This window comes from Mus caroli, chromosome 2 (assembly GCF_900094665.2).
Source record: "Mus caroli chromosome 2, CAROLI_EIJ_v1.1, whole genome shotgun sequence".
Classification (NCBI taxonomy): Eukaryota; Metazoa; Chordata; class Mammalia; order Rodentia; family Muridae; genus Mus; species Mus caroli.
This window is the reverse complement of record NC_034571.1, coordinates 74,965,761-74,976,364: the sequence shown is the minus strand read 5'-3', so window position 1 is coordinate 74,976,364 and position 10,604 is coordinate 74,965,761. Positions and strand designations below refer to the sequence as shown.

Sequence of the window (10,604 nt, the reverse complement as noted above, 5' to 3'; positions counted from 1 at the left end):
CTGGAAAAAAAAAAAAAAAAAACCAAACAAAAAAAAAAAAAAAAAAAAAAAAAAAAAAAAAAAAAAAAAAAAAAAAAAAAAAAAAAAAGAAAAGAAAAAAAAGGAAAAAAAAAAGGAAAGAAAGTAGGAATATTGTCGGCCAGCAGAGGGGAAGATGGTGTTTGAGGGAATCGGTTGAGGATGAAGGATGAAGGGCTTTTCCAGTCTTTCACACTGTGCCACTTGTTCCTGCCTGAACAGGAACCTGATGGTGGCTTCCTTTGGCCTTGTTGTTAATGGCCAACAGCTCCTATTTTGCTCCAAACTTCTACCCTGTTCACTTTTCAAAAGGTTTTAATTTACATGTTTTCACGTTTGGAAGTAAAAATTCTCTTTGTGTAACTATGAAAGGTGATATTTCTTGTTTCTAGCAGTGGATTATTTAAAGCAAGTATTCATGATAATAAAACCAATAATATTCTACAGTTTTAATATAACTTAGTTCTACTGTCATGACTTTTCCTTTTAACCCTTAGCCCTATTAAAGTTGAATTTATATCTGAAAGACCTAATTTATTCCTTATAAAAATATTTTAACAAATCCCTTTTTTTATTAATTAGCAGTATTTACAAATTGAGTATTTTTTTGTTTAAAACAAATAGTAACCATATGCAGAGGCTCTTCTTCACCACCATGCTAGTTAGGTCTATTCCTTCATTAATCTCAAAGGCTTACCCCATGCCTCTGGGACTTCCCAGATAGTTCAGTTATTTACATCTCAAAGGCTCAAAGACAAGGCTCTTCCTGGACTGCCTTTCCTTGAGTCAGTAAGCAGGTCCTGCTTTTCCTTACCCTGTAGCCTTACTACCTCCTTAGACTCCCAATCCCCTGATCTGGAACCATCAGTTAGGCTCTGCTTCTCCCCACCCAATAGACAATCCATGTCTTTTTGGATATTGCTTCTTTGAGTCAATGGATAGATGTTACTCTGCTTCACTCTATAAGCCAGCCAGCTCTTTCAGGATCTAGCTTCCAAGTGCTGCCAGATTTCCTGGCTTCTCCAAGATTCCTACCTTTAAGACTACACCTCCTCCTTCCCACCCTGTAAGATTCCCATCATGCTAGGATCTTGTTTCCCCACATATTCTAGGTAGGCATTCCCTTTGCCAAGATCTCCTGCCACCAACCTCTGATTGACCAGAGCTTACTCTAGACTTGAAGAGTTATGCCAGAGGGCAGCAGAAGAGGGGACCAACAAGGAGTATGGTGACCTTTGAGTACCATCTGTTTGCCCAGGAAGTAGCAAACTCTCAAACTAAGATTAGGGATATAGCCTACTGACCTCAATACAAGTTCCACAAAAGAAATGTCTAACCGTTCTTCCAACTTAATCCTCTCCTGAATATGCATACATTTACATTGCAAGAATTATAGAAGAATGATAAAGGTTATTGGATCAGAAAGGAAAATGCAACTAATTTGTATTCTATGACTTTTTAAGCATGTACTTTCATTTGATTATAACAGGTGGTCACAGTTAAAGATCACCTCGAATAGAGAATGTGGATTTTAAACAATATTCAGACTATGGAAGACTATGAAGATTTTCAAAATTGGGCTGCATGTACTTTGTAGCAGGGTAGGATTAGGGAATGGGGTGGGGGCCAGGAAGTGGAGTGTAATGGTTTGAACGAGAAATAGCAGGTATTTGGACGCCTAGACTTGGTTGGTGGTGTTTGGGAAGTTGCGGGTGTTTGCCTTTTATTGAGACACTGAGCTCCGCACTTGCAGTTTCAAATAGACTGACTGGCCACCAAGCCCTCAGAAGCTGCTTGCTTCTGCCTCCCTCAGGCCCTGCTACAGTGTTGGGGGATATGCTGGCATCTATGTGAAAGCTGGGATTCTAAATTCAGGTTCTCATGCTTGTACAATATTTGTTTCTCATTAATTTCAGGGCATAATATTCTTCTGTAAACCTACAGTTATGCAAGCAGGGCAGAAGCCTGACTAAAGCCAGAAATATATTACTTAGACATACTCTCAAGTGTGACATTCTATTTGGTACTTTATACATTTTATGCTTATTCTTTATATTCTTCAGAAGTACAGAACACCTACCCACTTTAAAAACAAGGCAACCTAGTTTTGAGATACATGAAATATGAAATGCTTTGTGTGAAAAGACACAGCTTGTCAGCGATGCTGGGAGCCCTAAGGCTAGCTTGGTTAGTTCTGAGTCCATGTGAGCAACAAGTGACTTTCCATTCATTTTGTGACAATTTTCTCTCCTAAAGGCTTTTCAGTGAGAGATTATGGACCATGATATGTGTTTAACATTGTTGCAGGAGGGAGTCATAAAGTTGTTATATAAATTTCTACTTAATGTTTTCTGTATACTCAGTTCAATTTATATTTTAGAAAAGCAGACCTGCTTTTTTCTCTTTTATTTTCACAAGTCTCAAAAGGTCAGAATTCTCCAAACTAAAATATCTCTGATTATAATTCAGATCATTTATGAAAAGAGGGTTAAACATTCTCACAGATCATAGGATGGGTCATAGGATGGGTGTGTCTTAAAACCACTAAGCAGGACCTTGCTGGATAATATCCCCACAGTCCTTGGTAAAATAAATTGTCTTGCTTCTTAAGCCACTGAGATTAATTTGGCTGGTTCAGTACCACTTAAGTATATGAACAAGTTCATGCCATACACTTTCATTTCTATTTGTCTTTATAACTAAAGCCTTAAAAATTATGGTTATCCTTATAGAAAGTTCTCTTGAGTGATTTTTCAGTTTGAAAGATCGGAAGGAAGATGGGATAATCTGCTCAAATCCAAAGTGAGCAAATGCATTTCTCTGTTTTTAACTTATTAATTTTATTTCTGATATGAAAGAACTTGAATGTAGTCTGCTCACATCAACGGAGTGGGAGATAACCCCATCCATTCTCTTAATAAACAGGTCATATTAAATTTAACCAGAAAATCAAGATGACATGTGAATTGTAAGTCAATAGAAAATTTAATTTAATATCTATTACTTATAATTACCTAATAAAAGATTGTCTTCATAACTTCTATAATTATGATGAATCCCGCAATATGTCCCTATTTGCTCTGAACCCTTATCTTAATTCATTGCAGACATTTCATGGTGTGAATCTGGGTACATGTCTGCTTTCTCATTGGACTGTAATAGTGAGAACAAATACCCATCACTTATCGTTGGTTCTTTCACTGGAAGTGGTACAAAGCTTTGTGTATCACAAGTGCCCAATAAATACATTTGCAATTTAGTTATTCAGACACACGCTGAAGTTTTCCTCATAATTTAAAATCTATATTGGTGTTTTAAAGAGGAACCTAGAATTTGGAACCACAAATTTAGCTGTTTCCTTAGTTAAAACACACACACACACACACACACACACACACACACACATTCTTGGGGTCTGGAGAGAAGGTTCAGTGATCAAAATCTCTTTCTGCTCTTTCCGAGGACCCAAGTTTTATTCCCAGAACTCATGTCAGGAGGCTCACAACCTGCTATAGCTCCAGCTACAAGTGATCTGACATCCTGTTTGGGCTTCCATAGGGACTTGCCCTAGAATACATATATCCCCGCACAGATATACATACAGTGAAAAATAAAATAAATAAGTTATATTGAAATAAAATACAACAATAAGAATTATCTAAACAATGAATAGAATTGGTTTTATTTGCATTTCTGGGTCGATTAATTTTGCTGAATAAAAGTTCTGATCTTTTCTTATATACTCTAGGGATGATATTTCCTCTCTAATGACTGTGAAGACCTGGCAGGCATGTCCAATTTTCCTGATCTCCATCTAGTTGATTGGCATTGCCAAATGTCTGTATTCCTTGTAAACAAGAAGTCTCAATGCCAAACACATTGTGTTCTCACATTCTCCTGCATGAGTGTATTTAGAGATGAAATCAGTTGGGAATTGTTAAGGTTAGCCTTTAAGGGACTATAAAGTCGAAGCCAGGAAGTCTCCTTCTTTTGCCTGGGTGATGAGGTAAGTTGTGTAATCATTCTATGAAAATATTGGGCCTGAAAAAGCAACATTTCCATGATTAGAATAAGCGATAAAAGAAAAGATAGAAAAGCAAAAAAAGTTATATCCGTCTTCTCCATATATTACTGTTAGATTTTTCTGCCTATTCTTTATTTTTTCACATCTATGAGAATATTGAAAGATTATCTTTCTGCTTTCCATTTAAAACTACAACACATCCCAGGTGTTTTAATCTTTATAAGTAAGTGCCCAATAATTCTATAATACACATGCATATATTTCACTAAATGATTTTATATAGTTTAACTAGTTGTTCTATAGTGTTTTACAGCTTTTGAAGCTCTTTTGAATTTTTCTTTGCTATTGTAAATAAAAATGCTAGTGTAAGTATCATTTTGCAAATGTACCCGTGTTTGCTCTTTCAGATTTCTTACTTTTTTATACACAAACATATAAACAATAAAATAGATTCCCAAGAGCCTAACTTCAGAGCTCAAGAGCCTAAGGATTCTTTTTTGTATGATAATTTTTAGTAGGAGGCAGAGGATCACTTTCTTCCCATAAAAACATAATTATTGCTTTTAAGTTCATTAAGGTGTGTTTTTTTCCCCTTTGACAACAGCAGGCAAACAGAATGGATGGGTGGATAAAAGTGCTTACCACAAAGTCCGACACCCAGTAGCACAGCATCTGTAACATTTTGTACGTTTGTGTTTCACTTGAACGTCATCGTTGGTGGCAGATCTGTTAATGATTATCGACCTCTCTAAAGTTGGATTATTGGTTTTCTTTTCTTTCTTTTTTTTTTCTGATCAGAATTTTATTTGTTGAACACCCCCCACCCCCCAAAGCAGAATTCAGAAATGGTCACCCACTACTAGGACATTGAGTGGTAAAACATTGTCACCGCCCGTCTTTTATAAGGTGCGTTCATATGCAGACATCACCAGAGAGCAAATGTGGAAACTCCAGGAGGTACATGCGCACTCTTGGGAGGCGAAAGGCTTTCTGAGCCCATTTTGATAGAAACTTACAATGGATTCCCCGTAAGAATTTCCCCGGCTGTTCCTATTTTATTTACTAAAAATACAGAATCGAAAAGTTTCTCCCTGTGTGAGTGCTCTCCAAAATGGGTAACAGAAGATTCAGTTCGGAAAGCTACAAAAGGTGTTTAATCATTCTAGCACGGAGCCCACACTGACACTACCTTGCTGATCACAGAACCTGCAGAGACCTAAGGAATTGTCAGTACACAATTCTTTCAAAGAAAACCAGTCAGTATGACGCTGTGATAGGCAGAGGGGCAAAATGCTGGCGAAGGCACAGAGTAAAGAGAGGAACAGAGAAGGGTTTGGTGCCATTTCCATTTAATGACCCAGTAGTATAGCGAGCGATCTATAGGAGCGGCTGTGATCATGTCACAGTCTTTCTACGGAACTGCTGCAAGGACCCACCGCTGTCAGCGGACACCCTCACGTCCCAGTGCTGGGTGCGCAGATGCAGTCCCAATTCCTGCAAAGACTTAAAGCTGGGGTATATAACGGAGGTAATTTTTGCCAGACGGGAGCTCTTTGGTGAAGACTCCTTTAGGGAAACATCGTTCACCCTCACGTCCCAGTGCTGGGTGCACAGATGCAGTCCCAATTCCTGCAAAGACTTAAGGCTGGGGTGTATAACGGAGGTAATTTTTGCCAGACGGGAGCTCTTTGGTGAAGACTCCTTTAGGGAAACATCGTTTGGCTTCCTCTTCAGGGAGTTCGGGAAGGACCATCACTCTCTCTCCCTTCTTCCAATCAACTGGGGTGGCAACTGGCTTTGTTTCTGTCAGCTGGAGGGAGTCAATCACTCTGAGAAGCTCATCAAAGTTCCTGCCCGTGCTGTTAGGGTAGAGGAGAGACATCTTTAGTTTCTTGTCAGGGCCAAAAACGAACACCCCCCGGGCCGTCACAGGCATGCCGTTAGTATCCTTCTCTTCTGGATCCAACATGCGCAAAAGGATGGAAATGTCCCTGTCCTTATCTTCAATGATGGGGAATGGCAACTTTTCTTTGGGTTTTGCACCATTGTAAGCATTGATGTCCTTGCTCCAGGCAAGATGGTCCTCAACACTATCTATTGAAAGAGCAATCAACTTAACATTCCTCTTGGCAAACTCTGGCGCCAGCTTTGCAGCTCTGCCAAGTTCTGTGGTACACACAGGGGTAAAGTCCTTTGGGTGGGAAAAGAGAAGGCCCCATGAATTTCCCAGGAAATCGTGGAAGCGGATGCGGCCGATGGTGGTATTGGCTTCAAAGTCGGGGGCTTCTTCCCCGAGAAGCAATCCTCCGGACATGGTGGCAGCGGTGACGCTGAGAACAAGGAGGCGCAGCCGCAGCAGTGAGCCGATTATTCGTTTTCTTATTTTGACTTTTAAGAATTATTTATAGATTTTAAATAACTATTCTCAACGTCTTTTGCATTTTTTTCCTATCCATTTTTGGCTTGTCTTCTTAATATCTTGGCAATATCTTCTGTAGAACAGGATTGAAAAATAAATTTAGAATTAACATTACATTTACTAGTCCCTGCCGTGTGTACATTCACATGCAGATGTCCTGAGGAGTATCTGTTGATCACTGTCCAGTCTGATCATGGTGGCTTCTGCTTTGTAGTTACCAATTCAACTCAGTGTTTACCATCTTAACTTGAGCACGTTGCAAACTTGAGCCCCTCCCCCCCCCCCAACGGTCTGTAACTCCAGTTTGAGAGGATTCTATTCCCTCTTCTGGTATCTAAGGTTATAAGGTACCCATGTGTTGCAGACATACATGCAGACAAACGACCCAATCACATAAAATAAAAGTAAAAAAACAAAAAAAACGAAGTTATCTCCATGAACCTTGATGTCTTGGACATATAGATGGGGTGGATAAGAATGGGGAACAACTGATGGTCTTGAAAATCTGACCCGGCACAGAGATGACCCAGAATGAAAAACTTTAATTTTAATGAGTTTCTGTTCCCAGACATGTCCACAGTGACTTTCTAGCAATTACAGTATTAGTTTTCTCCCTCAAATGCTGGCTTCCATGAAGATTTTTGCCTGTGACTTCCTGGTACGGTGAGTTGTGATTCTCATATTTGTATCTATGTCACTTGGGGCAGAGCCTTGCCCTATGGCCTCACTTTTCTTACAGATCTAACAGGAGCTGTGAACTTCCAGCTTGGCCAGCTATGTTAGGATGCTATGCAGATATCCAAGCTCCTGACACACCAGGATGGCCACACTTCTTTCTTCTTTTTTTTTTTTCTTCTTTTTTAAGAGTCATGCAAAAGAGTAAAATGTTAGAGCATTTTTCAAAGAAACAGAACTAGTTGGTTATGATGCTAAATTTTTATTTTATTATCATAATGCCTTTTAAACAAATTTTAAAAATTGACCAAAATAATGACCACTTTATAGACTATAAAAATAACTTACTTTGAAAAAAAAAAAGGAAACGTATCACATTTAAATATCGAAGAGACTACTGCTTAGCACAAGTTCTTGAAGACTAATTTTTGACATATATTTTCCTCTAAGGCCGCTTCCTTTTCTACCGTGTGGTTGCTTGCCAGCATTGGTTCTAACAGTCATGCGTGGCTTTCTCTACCTTCATCTCCTTTTCTCTAGGCAGTTGTCAGGATGTATAGCTTGTCTATCCTGTTGCTTTTCTCTCAAATGCTAATTAGTCTCAAGCTTTTTTCTGACTCAGTTTTAAAATCATACTTGCTATAAACCCATAGATGGGTCTAAGGCTGTTGAACTCTAAAGGAATCTTCAGTTACCCAAGCTTACATTACTTACTGTAAAAGCAGCAGATTCCTAAAATTGTGTTCTTTAATGGCAATGCAATGTTCACTATGTAGTTGGTGCAAAACTATCTTATCATAGCAAATGAATGTGGAAGAAATGTAATATAACATTTGTAGTTCTGTGTTTTGTGGGTGTTGGGATGCTGCTTTGGGATACTAAATGCCCGGGTGCTAGGCTACATTTTTTTCCTCACTACCATGGGTGCTGGGCTCGAGACATGCAGAAACATGCTCAGGGGAGACAGAAAGAAGCCTAAGGTGGGGGCCCTAGCCCGAGTTTCTCCCGGTGAGAAATAGTGCAGGCGCAGTCGGAGCCTGTGTGTGATTCTCTAACTCCAAGACACCCAGATGGCACTGGGGACATCAAGGAGCTGAGAATGTGGGTCTCTCAGACCTGAGATGAGTAGGGGGTGGGGGAGGGAAAGGGGCACCCAACTTAGCTCAGGGTGAGTGTGTCAGGAGCCAGGAGAGGCCTTCTGCAGGAGATTTAGGCATGGCTTGATATTGACAAAGGTCCCCCATAGCAGTCTTTGAGGACGGAGACAGTCCTTGTTTGTCTAAACTGTTTATTCATGGTAGAAAAGGTGCATGTGACTTACTCAGGGTGGACCAGGGATTAAATACCTTTTGCAGGAAGGTGTGTCTGAGAAGGGAAGTTTATTGGCTAAACCCTCAGAGCCCACCTAGATATCTCATTAGCATGGAGAACTCTGGGCTGTATGCTCTGTGACCAGTTGTCATGGTCCTCTTAGTGGGATGTCACGGTCACATGTTCCAGGACAGGAGTCTGGTTGGAGCATATTCAGACACCTTCCATTCTCAATTATTAGAATTGCCGTGGTCTCTTGATCTGCTCAACCTTACCAGTTTTTCTGTCTGGTGTCATGATGGTTGCACTTGCCCCACAAACATTATTAATAATGAAATAGAAAATAAATAAGAAGATAATAAAATAAAAATTTGGCTCATTAAAAGATCAAAAATGAAGCCAAAAACTGATTGTGAGTAGCTGCCCACATCACACAAATGGCAACTAGATAATACATGTTATCTATGTTAAATAGATAATCTTGGGGCAAACAACATGAGCTAAACCATAATTGTGTAAAATATCCAGACAATATTTCGGCACCCCTAAACCCAACTATGAATCTACAGAAAATACAGAGAGCTTGGAAACATGTTGGACATACAATCAGCAAAATATAAGCAATGGTGCACTCCACAAAACAGCCCACCTTCCTCACCACATGCTGTAATTAAAATAAACAAGAGAGAGAAAAGCAATCTGCCAAGTAAGGGTCTCAAAAGATGTGCAACATGCTCCACTATGTTCATAGCAGCCCTATTTATAATAGCCAGATGCTGGAAAGAACCCAGATGTCCCTCAACAGAAGAATGGATACAGAAAATGTGGTACATTTACACAATGGAGTACTACTCAGCTATTAAAAACAATGGATTTATGAAATTCTTGGACAAATGGATGTATCTGGAGGATATCATCCTTAGTGAGGTAACCCAATCACAAAAGAAGTCATTAGATATGCACCCACTGATAAGTGGATATAGCCCAGAAACATAGTATAACCAAGATACAATTTGCAAAACACAAGGAAGTCAAGAAGAAGGAAGACCAATGGGTGGATACTTCATTCCTCCTTAGAATAGGGAACAAAATACTCATGAAAGGAGTTACAGAGACAAAGTTTGTAGCTAAGACAAAAGGATGGACCATCCAGAGACTACCCCACCTGGGGATCCATCCCATAATCAGCCACCAAACCCAGACACTATTGCATATGCCAGAAAGATTTTGATGAAGGGACCCTGTTATAGCTGTCTCCTATGAGGCTATGCCAGTGCCTGGAAAATACAGAAGTGAATGCTCACAGTCATCTATAAGATGGAACACAGGGCCCCCAATGGAGAAGCTAGAGAAAGCACCCAAGGAGCTGAAGGGATATGCAACCCTATAGGTGGAACAACGATATGAACTAACCAGTACCCCCAGAGCTCGTATCTCTAGCTGCATATGTATCAGAAAATGGCCTATTCAGCCATCACTGGGAAGAGAGGCCCCTTGGTATTGCAAACTTTATATGCCCCAGTACATGGGAACGCCAGGGCCAAGAAGTGGGAGTGGGTGGATAGGGGAGCAGGGCTGGGGGAGGGTATAGGTAACTTTTGGGATAGCATTTGAAATGTATATAAAGAAAATATCTAATAAATAAATAAATAAATAAATAAATAAATAAATGTGCAAATTGTCTTCAATCTGTGGGTTTACTGGGAGAAAACACGAGGTCTATTTTTAAATTATGGTCTTCATGAGGAAACTAACTCTAAACACTAGATGTTTGCTATTGTTAAGAAATCCTTGTTAATTCTTTCAGTTGTCATAATATATTGTGGTGGTATTAGAAAGATTCATTATACGTAGGTAGGAATATAAATGTTTACAATGAAATAATATAGTAATTGCAGTTTGACAAAGTAATGTGCTGTGGAGAGAACTAGATAGACACTAGGTGAGTTAAGGTGAGGAAAGGGACTGATGAAATTGAAGGATGAACACGTGGAATTGCCTGTGTCCCTCGCTGCAAAGGGTGGGTGCATAGGATTCATGGAGCTCTTCACTGTAAAGGATGGGTGAATTGGGGCACATGGAGCTCCTTGCTGCAAAGGGTGGGTGCATGGGGTATATGGTGCCCCTCACGGTGTTAGGGATGGGTACATGGGGTTC

The 10,604-nt window shown here is 39.7% G+C and overlaps 1 pseudogene; it reads right to left on the bottom strand.

The window, feature by feature from the left end:
- Window positions 1–4,936: 4,936 nt before the first annotated feature.
- LOC110289589 lies at window positions 4,937–6,733 on the bottom strand (annotated as a pseudogene).
- Window positions 6,734–10,604: the final 3,871 nt, after the last annotated feature.